General features: G+C 43.2%; 1 protein-coding gene across 9 annotated transcripts in view; it reads left to right on the forward strand.

The window, feature by feature from the left end:
* Positions 1-322: 322 nt before the first annotated feature.
* Positions 323-12370, forward strand: part of MEF2A (myocyte enhancer factor 2A) — an 82651-nt gene continuing 70603 nt past the window's right edge. For 3 of the 9 annotated variants that reach the window (XM_038147611.1, XM_038147615.1, XM_038147608.1), the window contains exon 1: positions 327-675. The gene's annotated coding sequence lies outside the window, so the exon portion shown is untranslated. Of the gene's footprint in view, positions 676-1368; positions 1482-12370 lie in introns of those variants that run through there. The other 6 variants (XM_038147610.1, XM_038147614.1, XM_038147616.1 and 3 more) reach the window with 5 other exon arrangements.

The raw sequence follows: 12370 nt of genomic DNA on the forward strand, positions 1-12370 counted from the left end.
AGCCGCTCCGGCCCCTCAGGCCCCGCGCTGGCGCAGGCGCCGCTCGGGGCGGGCCGGGCCCGCTGCGTCACCGCCGGTGCCCCGCACTCTGCGCATGCGCGCCCGCCGAGCTCGGGCAGGAGGGGCGTTCCCTTCCAACGGCCCTGCCTCCACTGGGCTTTGATTGGCTGTCGCTTCCCTCCCCCTCCTTCTGATTGAGCGCTGCGATGTCACTCAAGTCGTCCACGTTTCGCTACGCCCCGCCTACCAACTGCGCCCCGATTGGCGGGTTTTCCCGTGCGGGCGCTGCGATTGGCTGTGCACGCCGTCACTCCGGGGCGGGTCGGCGGGCAGGAATGTAGGCCCGGCCGCTCCCCGGTCCAACAAAGTAATCCGGCGATGCTTCGAGTGCGGAGCGCGGCCGTACCCGTCCCACCGCCCGCCGCGGGAGCACCGCGCCCCTTCCCGCCATTCCCGGTCCGTTCCGCCCCTGCCCGGCGCCGTTGAGCGCCCTTGGCCCCGCCGGAGCTGCGCGGCGAAACGTGCGGAAGGACACCGAAAGAAGAGTGCGACGAGCTGTAGTTCCGGCCGCGGTCGGGCCTTGTTTCCCAAAAATAGCGCGGCGCGGTATCCGTGCGCCGGTGTCAGTGTCTCCTGAGGAGCCGCGGCGGGAGCGGAGCGAGCGGGGGAGCGGCGGTGAGCGAGGGGTCCCGGGGTCCCGGCTCCGCGCGGCCGGCGGGCCGCGTTCCCTCGGCCCGAGGCTCGGCCGGGGCCGGGGGCAGCGGCCGACGGGCTGGCGGGAGGGGAAGGGGGAAAGGAAGGAGGGTCCCCCCCCGCCGGCCCCATCCCGCTCTGAGGGAGCGGAGCGGGGGGAGCCGGCGGGGTCCCGGAGCGGGCGAGTTCCCGGGGCCTCCTCAGAACTTCCTGCGGGAGGGGATGGACATTTATGGGCCAGGCCGGCGGATCTGCCCGGGGACCGGGCGGGAGGGAGCCAAGGAGGGTGGGGTACGCGGCCCTGGAGCGCCCGGGGTGCGGGGAAAGGACCCTTTGTGCTGGGTGTCGCTGGGGAAGGCGACATCGCAGCGAGCGGGGAAGCGACAGGAAAAGCCTCCCCGGGAGCCCGGCCGTGGAATGCGCCGGCGGGAGCGGCCGGGGGTCGGCCGGGGGAGCTGGGAACGGCTCGAGGAGTTGTGTGCGCGCCGCAGGAAGGTGTGCTGGCAGTGGCAGGGGGAGAAGCGCTCCCGGTGTGTGAGCCGCAGGGTGTTTTGTCCGGAGGGAGAAAGCTGAAGGTACAGCGGGGTTGTGCGGCCGGCAGGATTTTGTGTTCAGCGGCAGAAGTCGTGAGGAAAAAGGACTGGTCCGCTTCTGACTGGGAAGACTTAATTTTTTTTAAGTTCATGGAGCTGTCTTTTGCGATAAATTTTTTACCTGCTTTTGAGATGCTAAGCGGCGAGGAGAGTGGAATTGCTCAGAAAAACTGACCGTAGTGCCTTGTTTGACAGGTGATTAATTTCAGAGTTGAGAAATTGGAGTTCTGTAGGGGGGGAAAAAAAAAAAAAGATAATTTAAGAAGAGGGTTTTTAAAATCGTTTAGTGTAAAAACATTGTGTCCCATAGCCATACGACTAAAATTGTTATGAGCGGTGGGGGGAAAGGGGTTTTGAGAAGTACAAAGAAGGAAGGAAAAGGAATCATTTGTAAACAGTAGTAAGGAAAATAAAGTGGTTTGGTATGGAATTGGTAATGTAAATGCATTTATTTTAAACCTTTTCACAGTCTGGGAAATTTTTATCTAGCATGAGAGAGGCTGTGAGCTTTCAGCCTTTATTATGTGAACTGTCTACACACAATTGTTCCTTATGCAAGTTTTTTTTTTTTTAATTTTATTTTTAGGAACTAGACAGCTATATTTTGTTAGATAATTCTGGTGTCTTCTTATTGGTATCTGGTATTTAAATACCCGTGCAAAAGATGTCAGGGCAACATTCCTGTCATCTATTCTGTCTGTATTTAAAATTATTTCAAATGCCTTTTACGTGTGAGAATGTAATATTTAGAGTTTTTTCCTCCTATCTCACAGGTGATTTGCATTTGGGGGAGAAGTGTGAAGTTCCTCATTTAAACTATTTTTTTTTTCATTGAGGTGTTAGAATATGTGCAAAATGACATGTTATTGAATTACATAATTTAGAAGGATTATAATAAATTATAATAAAGGATGTAATGTCGGTGCTTTTGTTCACTAAAGGGTATCATTACTAAATGATATTTTAAAATTCTATACTTGTTAATCCAGCAAATCAAAAATAAGAGAATGGAACAAATTGTCAAGATATTAAGGGATTATGATGGTGCCATACAGCTGGGGATGAGCCTTTTTTGACTGAGGGCATTCAGTTTGGAATTTCATAAAGAAAAGAACCCAGTGCCCTGGTCAGTTGTTTTTCTCCTCCATACTTCTTTCCCACATCTGTAGTTGGCGTGGCCCACGTGTAGTGGCAGAGCATTGTCGGTAAATGGGAAGAATCCCTCAATGCCAGGGGCAGGCTCTGCCTCAGGACAGCTTTGGTGCACATAAAACTCCTTCTCTCTGCCCCTGGAGCTGATCTAAAGCAGTTTGAACACTGCAGCGTTTCTGTGATTTATTTGTGAGCAGACATTTGGAGATGTTGGTGGAAATACATCAGCTTTTTTGCTGTTTGCTTGTCCTGCTCTGTTTTTTCAGTGTGTGTTTAAACCGATGTGGTCACTGCTCACCTCTGAGTGAGTGGTGCCTCGAATGCTTTGCAGATCCCTGGATTTAGAACCCTCCAATATGAGTTTCTTTCTCTGTGAAACCACAGCCAGAGAAGAAAGCGAACATTGAATTTTATGAACTTAGAGAAATTGAGTCATGTTGGACTAGCACAATGAGGAGGACATGGCTGCATTCAAACTTGAAATAATTCTGGAGAACAAAACGGCTCATTATGGCAGAGGACTCATCACATTTAGAAACCTTTGAGCCGAAGTGTGTGTGGTTCACCTTAAACTGGTTAATGCGGGCAGCAGAGATTTTATGGGTTTATTTTAGAATGTTGGCCACGTTTCTCAGATAACTTGTTGATGTCATTCTGTATATTCTGGGCCCAAGTGCTGCTTCAGAGAGCCTGGAGGCACCACTCTGCTCTGTGAACAATGCCTGCTACCTTGCCTGCTCTCAGCCATGCCCTCCTAACAAAACACAGCTGATTAATTCTCCTGAGTACTGAAAGAAGTGTAGTCTAATGCTGTGTAATGGGCAAATCTGTATTAGTTTGGCAACTTTTTTTCCTAAATAAGGAATATCTTGAATTAGTCATAACTGTGGTTTGTTATGCTTAGCTTGAGAGAGGTCTGTGGGGTTTAGTTGAATTTTTAAAAGTCTGTTTTCTGAAAATTACCATTAGCCCATTTTACTCGCCTCACCAAATTCTTAATTTTTTTTATTTTTAAAGGATTAAATATTTTGTGTAAACCTTGGGCTTTTGGCCTACTGAGTCCTGGCAGCAGCCTGATAATGTGTGCAAAGCACTGGGATCTGCTTTCCCTTCTCATTGCAACAAATCTTCCTTTGAATTAATTGGAACATCATGTGGCAATGTATGTGCTTCTCAATGCACAAATCGCTTTAAGTTTTCACGTCTATTGTATTGGAAAGACATTATTTCACATGTGTAATAACGTGTCCTTCAATGGATCAAATGGAACGAAGTAAAAATCTCTTGGGTGATAATATGGGTGAATTTGGTGCTTTGCATTCAGGTTTGAGTCCTTCAGCCCTGGTGAGGTGACCAGGGGGTATAAACACAGCACTTCCCTTTTTCCTGTGCCCTGCGAGGCCGAGCAGTGATTACCTGAAGGGACCCCTCACTGTTACTGGGGTGGTGCTGATGAGGGGATAGTTTAACTCTTGCTCCTGCCTCTGGAGTGAATAAAGACTTTGAAGGTGTGTAATGGTATGAGGTTTTAATTTAGGTGTCTTAAATTCATACTCAGAATCCCCTTGGTTTAAGGTGCAGTCAGATGTGGAATAACTAAAGGTAGCTGGTTTTCCCCCTGGATGTTTGCTAGGGGGTTTGGGAGATGACACAAGACATTCTTTCACTTCTCCCCGAGTTAGCTTTGTTGACCTTCCAGTAAAAAACTTGAGGTATTTTTTTTGGACAGCTGATCAAAATACATTTTAGGTCATTGATGCAGTATCCAGTGTAACAGAACAAAATAATCTTACTGAGAGTTCATCCCAGCCTTCAGCTGTGTAATGTGACAGTTACCCTCCCCCCAGCATGTGTGCTGAGGTGGAGCACCAGCTAATAAATAATGAGCTCCTGGTCTGCAGTAATAGATTGTGCTTCGTTTATTTGAAAGTGAGCATCTGATCTAGATTTCTACCTCTGACCACTCCCCTCATCTGGTGCTTTCTTATTTTAACACTTGATCTTTCGAGTTACTGCTTAGGGAGTTGAAAAGATGAAATTTTTTTCCTCCATATTAAGGCATTGTTTTTTTTTTTTTTTTTAAATCAACTGTATTGTTATGGCTTCTGTTTAATTGATCTGCAGAAGTGTTTCTAGATTTCTTTGTATTTAATGTATAACTTTCTTTAGAAACATAAACCCCTGTACTGTGTACTCGGATTTCCATTTGACACTAAAGAGGAATTAATATCTTGCAAGACTCCTCTGTTCCTGAGATTTCACCCCTGCCTGTCCAAGATAATCACCTAGTTGGAATATTTTAAATTATATATAGAATATATATATTTTATATATATACACACATATTTTCTTATCTCATTTTACTCTTGATGTGAGTCTACAGTGAAGAATAAGGCAGGCTAAATTTTGTGACCAGTCTTTTTCAAAATTGTAGTGCAGGGGAATACAGAACCTTTTCTATGGGAGCACTTTGCTTTTTGTTCCGTGTGTTGCAGCAGTACTACCGTGTCTCTATGATCAGAAGAAAATACATCCCTCTTAATAAGAGTGTGATGAATTGAATTATTTTTCGGGGAATTAACTACTTTATATTCAAAATGTTAGTGATGCTTAATTAGGTAGGTCTCCCAGTTATATTTGCCTCTGTCCCTGGAGAGCTTTTGAATTCTGGCAAAATCCTTATGGGCCAACCTGGAAACTTGAAAATGTGTTCTGCATTTGCATTGCTTTGTGATTTCACTCGGAGCTACTGAGAATTGTTGCATGCCTATATGGAGTGTAGTGAGATAAAAAGTAGGTGCTAGGAATTACCAGCCAGGAGAGTCGTGGAAAGGTGCTTGCTGTAGGTGTCTGTGTACCAGGCACTGATGACAAAGCATCTTTTCCTTTTTTTCTAATCAGGAGCTAATTGACTCAGAGAAAAATGTGTCATGGTCAGAGATCACCTAAGAGTGGGTGTGTAGAATGGCTGGGTTTGTGCTCGTGATACTTTTATGATGATAATAGAGGTGAGGAAGGATTTTTTTCCCTGTTTATTTCAAATCTCTTTGAGTGTTTGTGTAACTCAGTTTGCTTTGAAAACCAAATTGCTTCTGACACTCTAATTGAGGATTTCATGGACTGGACTGATGTTATTTTGATTGTTTGAAAGCTCACCATAGACCTGTGAGAATATGTAAAGCAGATGTGTCATCTGTACGTGCAGTGACACTTGCAGGCTGTGGTCAGGACCAGAGCTGAGGTTTTATACCAATATACACAGGCCTCATCTTTTCATTTTCTGTGATCACTTCGTGTTTGGAAGGTCAAGGGGGTTAAATTATTAAACTTTTAGTTATGTAAATGTGTAAGCATGTCTGTAAATGGGCTGTGCTGTTACACATTTCTTTCTTGAAGATTGTGGCATACAGAATTGAGAAACAGAATTCAGAGGAGATTGTTTTAGTGTCCCTTATGATATGGAGGAATTACAAACAGTTGTAAGAGAAGAGAGTAAGCAAGAGGCTGGACCTTAAGGGACTCAGATATACACACATGTCCTGAAGGTGAGGGGTCATAAAGGGCACAACAGACTTGTCTTGGCAATGTCCATTAGAGAAACTTTTGGAAGGTGTCAGGATAATGTGTCTTTACACCCTGTAGCACACAAAATCTGCAATAATTGAGTCCAAGCGCTGAGAAAAAAAATTTGTAATATTTTTCCCCTTCAGATATCGAAAAAAGTGACTGTTTTTTAAGTGGTTCTCTTTCTCCAGATGTCTTGAATTGTATTTAATAGACCACCATCTGAAAAACTTGTATGGTATAGCTCAGATGCATTGTATGAGGTTATCAGCATGAGGGACATCTTGTTTTTGGTATCATTCTTTCACAAGTAACTGCCTCTTCCTGATATGACTGCATGCATCCTGTTTTAAAAGCTGTGAGCTGACAAGAATGACTGCTAATAATTTGGTGTATAGAGCAGTTTAAAAATGTTGCTTCTTCCAGTGTGAGCTTTCAAAGCAATGAGTCTTCTGAGGGTGTTTGAGAAAAGAGGATGTTCCATCATCATTGTTCTTTTATTATCTTGTCAGGCACTGAGGGTAATAAACTGAAATTTTCAGAATTTTTATTTTTCCTTGAAGCTGTTGAAATTATTGTGTAATGGTATGAGGTTTTAATTAAGTCAGGTGTCTTAAATTTATATTCAGAATTCCCTTGGTTTCAGGGTAAAAGAGGGGAAGTCAGAGGTACAGCACAAGATAATTTGTTTCACTTGATGCCTACAAAAAAAGGAAAAGCACTTTCTTCTACAATTTTTGAGCCTATAGGCTGTCAAATTATGTTTGTTAGTCTGAGTTTAATAATACACATATTTACTTGAATAGTTGGCTTCAGGGATTTGAAGCTTTTGAGTGCAGAAGGAGGATTTCCTCCGAGAGACTTGGTTAATATCCTCCTGTGTTTCTTCTGAGTGTTGGCCTTTGTTAATGTTTTGTCTTCTTGTTGTCCTCTTTATCTTTGTTCATAACATTCCAAATGGTAGTGTCTTAAATTTTTGTCTTTGAAATGTAAGTGAAGATCTTTGCTTTGAGAGATGTTGGGCTATGAAAAAAGTGCCAGCAGTAAAAGTATTAATGGTTTCCATTAGGAAGCACTAAATTAGAACTCCTCCTTCTGGGGAAGGAGACAAAATTGTGGATGGCTGAAGAAAGATGTGGTCAGTTGATGGAAGCAAGAATTTGCTGAATATTGGAGATATGGAACATGGGTGATTTACAGAAGTTGTAATTATGAGCACAAATGCCCTGAAAATTCCCGGGGAGCATGTGGAACATGTAATGGCTTTGGATGTCATAGAATAATAATGAGTTCTAAATAGGTGCTTGTTGTTTCCTTTGTCACAAATATGAAAACTGCTAACCTGAATAGCTGTTAAAAAAAAATGGAAAGCTATCATTTGGAACAACTGAAATTTAAAAACTGTTTTATCAAATCTGTATTACAAAACCATGTAGAAAGCACTTTTTCTTACTGAAGCACAGAGAAATTGAAGGAGACTCTCCAGGCTTTGTATTGGGTTTAATATGAGATGAAATTTGAGGAGGGCAGAAACAAGAAGAATTATTGTAATTTATAAATGACTTTTTCTCCCTAAAAAAAAGAAAAAGCTAATGGTCAGTGTTTCTATTTATCACTGCTAACCCAGTATCTTCAAGAAACTAGTAAAATGTGGTGTTGAGACGATTGGAAATGGTGGATTTTAAAACGGAATGTTCCTGAATATTGGAGTCATTTAGGTGCCGTATGCAAAACAGAAGGAAGGTACCTTTGAAAGACCGATGGTTTGTTCAGGAGGTGAAACAGGGTAATGGCAGAGTTGCACTTTTCAACTACCGCTCCTGTCGTGGCATTCTGATGCTCCTGGTGACTCCTGGCTGAATTTTTTCCTAGGCTTATCTCCAAAGGAGACTTGGGTTCCCGGTGGGATGAAATGTAACCCGATATCCCCCAGTGATCCCCAAGCTGCTTCCAGTAAATCTTCCTGCCGATCCCCTGGGCCTGCCCTCGCTGGGAGGCGGCTCTGCTTCCGTGGGTCGCAGTCCCTTGTGCCTCTGTTTGTAGCTTCCCCTTGTGTTTCTGCTGAGGAGCTGGACTCCTGTCCAGTTAAGCCTCGTGGTGACGTCCTTGTTTTTACACTTCTCTCCTGAGCATGCCCTGAACTAGTCCGCGCACCCCGTTGTTGTCACACACATATTTACAACGAGTCGTGTATTAGCACAAGGTGCTTATGTAAAACTTGCACCAGATTCCAGCGGGAAGTGACAGAGTCATTCCTTGAGAAGCTGCGATGGGAGACGGGATCGGAAGGTTCCTGCAAACAGACTCCAGCCAAAAGTGCTTTTTGCTCGAAGCTGAGGGAAGGACTTGCCCCGAGTGAGGAGGTTGCGATCCGAGCCCGGATCCCCCGTGCAGCCCCGTTCGAGCCCCCGCAGCTCCCTCTGGTGATCCCGGCGTGCCCGTGCAGCCCCGGGGCTTGGCCGAGCCTCCGAAACCATCAGCTCCTGCCACGGGACTGAAGAAACGCTTCGGAGCAAGCCGAGGCTGCGGCCAGCCTGCTGTTACTCTTGGGTGCCATTGGGTTCTGCTGCCTTTTTGTTTTATTCTTTTCACCATCTAATTTTTTGTCTCGGGGGAGATGGAAGTCATTAAAGGATCTGTAGACTGTCCTGTTAACACTGGCTCTAGGCAAGCGTAACCAGTGTGATTGCATGAGATAAAAGGATTCCAGCTCTATGGCTGGGTTGCTGAGGAGCAAGTGAAGCATGGTTTGGGGAAGAGGGAAGAACAAAGACAGTGTGTATATGAAAATTTTTATTCTGTATTCTGTAGCCCATTTCATTTATGTTATTAAAATATGGAGAAATGGTGGAAGTACATTTAAAAATAGTTTGAACTGTGATAGTAAAGAAGTGATTTTGCAAATAATAAAACCTGGAGAATTTCCATTTCCCTTATTTTTCAACTCTTCTGTTATTCCCTGATCTTTTAGAGTATCTCCCCCTTTTCAGTGTGTTTCTCTTCAGTTCTCCACATGTCTTAAATGTGTGCCAGCTGTGGCCAGGCTGAGCACAGGTGCCTGCTGACTGCCCAAGCATCCCCCAGGACCTTGGTCACTGCAGGGCACTGCTCTGCCCAGGGCTTCTCTGCAAATGCCAGGTCAAAAATTCTGCAGCACTTTTGGGGATTCTCAAAAATAATCGATGCATTTGCTATAGCACTTGCCTGAAACTGGCCAATATAATCAGAAGCCATTAATGAAGGAGAATACACTGTGGTCAAGTAACCTCATTTTATTAAAAAAGTAAGTTATAAAGCTGTGGAAATAGTTCTGTCTTCAGGGTTTTAATGCTATCATTGATGATGCTCTAGTCTAATATCAGCAAACTCTTATTTTAAGTGTTTTTATTTAATTTTTTTAAAACTTAAAGTTGGGGTGATTTAAAACTGCATTCAGTTTCTTAATTTGCTTTGTTTTTAATGTATTTGATTTGTTCTAAATATCATGTTAGGCTGGAATTAATTTGTTCAGCAAAATAAATATATCTTCATTTTGATGAGGCCTGCTTGTAAGTATATGGGAAGATAGTTGGAATTTCTCCCTTGTGTCTTCCTATCATCTTAAGATATATTAATAACTTTATCTAAAGCCCCCACCTCACCTCCTCCCCCATGTGATGCTCATATCTGTGCTTTATGTGGAACTTTCTGGATCCAATTTTTTTAACAATTTTTTTTTTTTAAGGGCTGAATTGTTCTGTAATAAAGCCTATCACAAAAACCTATTGCTGGGTACTGGCTGAGGAGTTCTCAAAAGAAGTTTTTATCTGCTTTTCAGTCATTCAGTCCTTGACTGAAATGTTAATGAGAAGATGATCTGATAAACTTCTTGAAATCTTTCTGTGCAACAATCTCCGAATTGAGGATTTTCCTTCAGATCTGTTTGTTTTAAGGCATCTAAGTTGGTTTTTGTAGCTGTCTTGCATGCATGTAGATAATGCCTGCAAGCAAGCCACAAAGGTCTTGGTGTGTTGTTTTTCTAAGGCTTGAATGACTAATTTTCTGAATGTGTAAGGAGCAACAGCCTTTTGTGTGAAGTTCCTTTTGTGCTTGTAAGGACTGTAGAAGCAGGAAAAGTAACCGCAGCCTAAAATTCAGAGTTGCAATCTGACAAGGAATCCTCCAGGCTTATCTGCAAGAGCTGAGATCACAGTTCTTGCTTCTGTCTAACCTGTGCTTCTCTGCTTTTAATTCTTCGTGGTCTCCTCTGCTTAGTCTTAGTGGCTTATAAGATTTTTCAGTGGCATAATTAGCTTATCTTAAAATAGTCTGATCTGGTGGCAGTATTGGGACAATGACAGGACAGCCAGCCCAGCCCCAGTCACACGCAGTCAGCCATGGAGATGTGTCAGTGTTTGGGCCACTCAGCAGGAAGGGAGGAGTAGGTGAAAATCTTTTGAAGGTATAAATGGACCTTGAACATGAATGATTCAGCTCACCTGTACTAGGATTTACACATGTTTTCCTTCAGGAATTTGGCAACAGCCTGATAAAGTAACTAGAAAGCAGCTTCTCCTTGGTTTCGACCAAGATACAAGTGGAATGGAAACAAAAAATTAAGTTCCAGTTCAGTTCCTTTCCTTGGGTTCTTTTTTATATTTGTAGCTTTAGTGCCTGGTTCTGTTTATCAGCCCTCGCACTTCAGAGAGAGTGAGGCTCATCTTACCTCAGATGCCTTGGTTCAAGCTTGCCAGTGTTTCAGGTCTGAGACCTTTAAAGTTTGAAGTGTCCGACCATTAACATTTATACTTCCTTGAGACTGTATCTCTGGGCTTCATACTTTCTATAATTGTCTCGTCTTCTGTCTTCATTTCCATCTCTCTAGACAAATACAAATTTAGACAAGGGCACAATTGCATGTGTTGATGAAGGTTGTTGTAGGTACACCGCTTCTGAGGGGTAAACTCTACATTTAAAATGCCTTTCTTGGAAAAGCTGCTGCTGCAGTTGCTATTGTGGTTGCTACAGTCTTGGACAAGGGATTAGAATACTTTTTGTTTCTTGTTGCTGTGCAGGGAAAGGAACTTGATCTACAGTGCATTCAGCATGTCGCTTGTGATGTGATTTATTCTGTATTTTCTGAGCGCTGTCCCTTTCTTTAGATTTTAGTAGAAGAGTACTTTTTCTGAAATTCATAAACCCCCTAAATTTATGTGCCATTACCATGCTTTTTTGTTGATTAAAAATGGATTTCAGCATTTCACAACTCACTATTTGTTGAAATAGTGGCTCATGCTAGGGCACTCCAATACTGGCAAATCTTGACTTCAAGGAGAAAATTTAGTTCTGTTATTTCAATGTGTAAAATGCTTCTTAGGGAAGGTTTGTTCTCTTTGGCTTGATGCCTGTTCATTCTGTGGAGTCTCATGAAACTTCTATGTTTACACTTTTAGGTTCTGCATTTTCATCTCTCAAACCCTGCAAAACAATCTACTAAGAGATGCTTTTGTTATATTTGAGTTTGCAGACCTTCATTGAAAAACTAATTTGGACTCTGCAAGACATAGTTAAATTCTTCTGGTAATATTTGAGTTCTGCTTCCAGGTGAATTTGTTGTACTGCCTCCATGCAGGAACTGAGAAAAGGAGTTTTAACTATACATTAACATCTTGCATATGCTGCAATGTTCCTTGAGCTTCTCCTGTAAATGGCTGTAGCCAGGCCAATCCTCTGTGTAGTTTAATGTTTAACTCTGGTTTTATTTTGTTGCTGTTGCTGGTGCCCTTATGCATGCAGATAGAGTTGCACTATAACTGAGCCTGGGAGGGGGAACTTGCTTCTCTTCCTGTTAAGGCTGTGAATCCCAAAAGCTTGGTCTAGGCATGATTTTAGTCTGGTGTAGTTTGTTAGTAAAAATTTAGTAGCAAATACTTTACAAGGTCCGCTTATTCCAGTGAAACTTCCTAGACTACTTTAGATAAAGTCAGCTCCCAGTGGGATTTGGGACATTTCTTGTAATGCTTGGTTCTTTGTGTTGTGTGTATGGAGTTGGGTTTTTTTTCCTTTCTTTTCTTTTTTCCCTGGTTTCTCCCACATTCATTAACTGTGCTTACAATGAGTTTTCAGTGAATTAGTGTCAATGTTCCAGTGAAATCCTTGGCTGTACTGATGATGTAAGTGGTGGAGATCTTATTCTGGAATTCTTTCTACTGTCTCCTTGTGTCTGTTAGACCTATTTAGATGAAAATGCTGTAGGCCAGTGGCACTGCCTGTGTGCTTGTTCCCTGCTACGATGTTAATGTTCATGTCGTAGAGGTATTAGTAGAGAGATTATTAGGAGGGGAAGTCTAGCACAGAAAAGCTTCCTGTGGATGACTTGCAGTAGTGGT

Source organism: Motacilla alba, chromosome 10 (genome assembly GCF_015832195.1).
Source record: "Motacilla alba alba isolate MOTALB_02 chromosome 10, Motacilla_alba_V1.0_pri, whole genome shotgun sequence".
Lineage (NCBI taxonomy): Eukaryota > Metazoa > Chordata > Aves > Passeriformes > Motacillidae > Motacilla > Motacilla alba.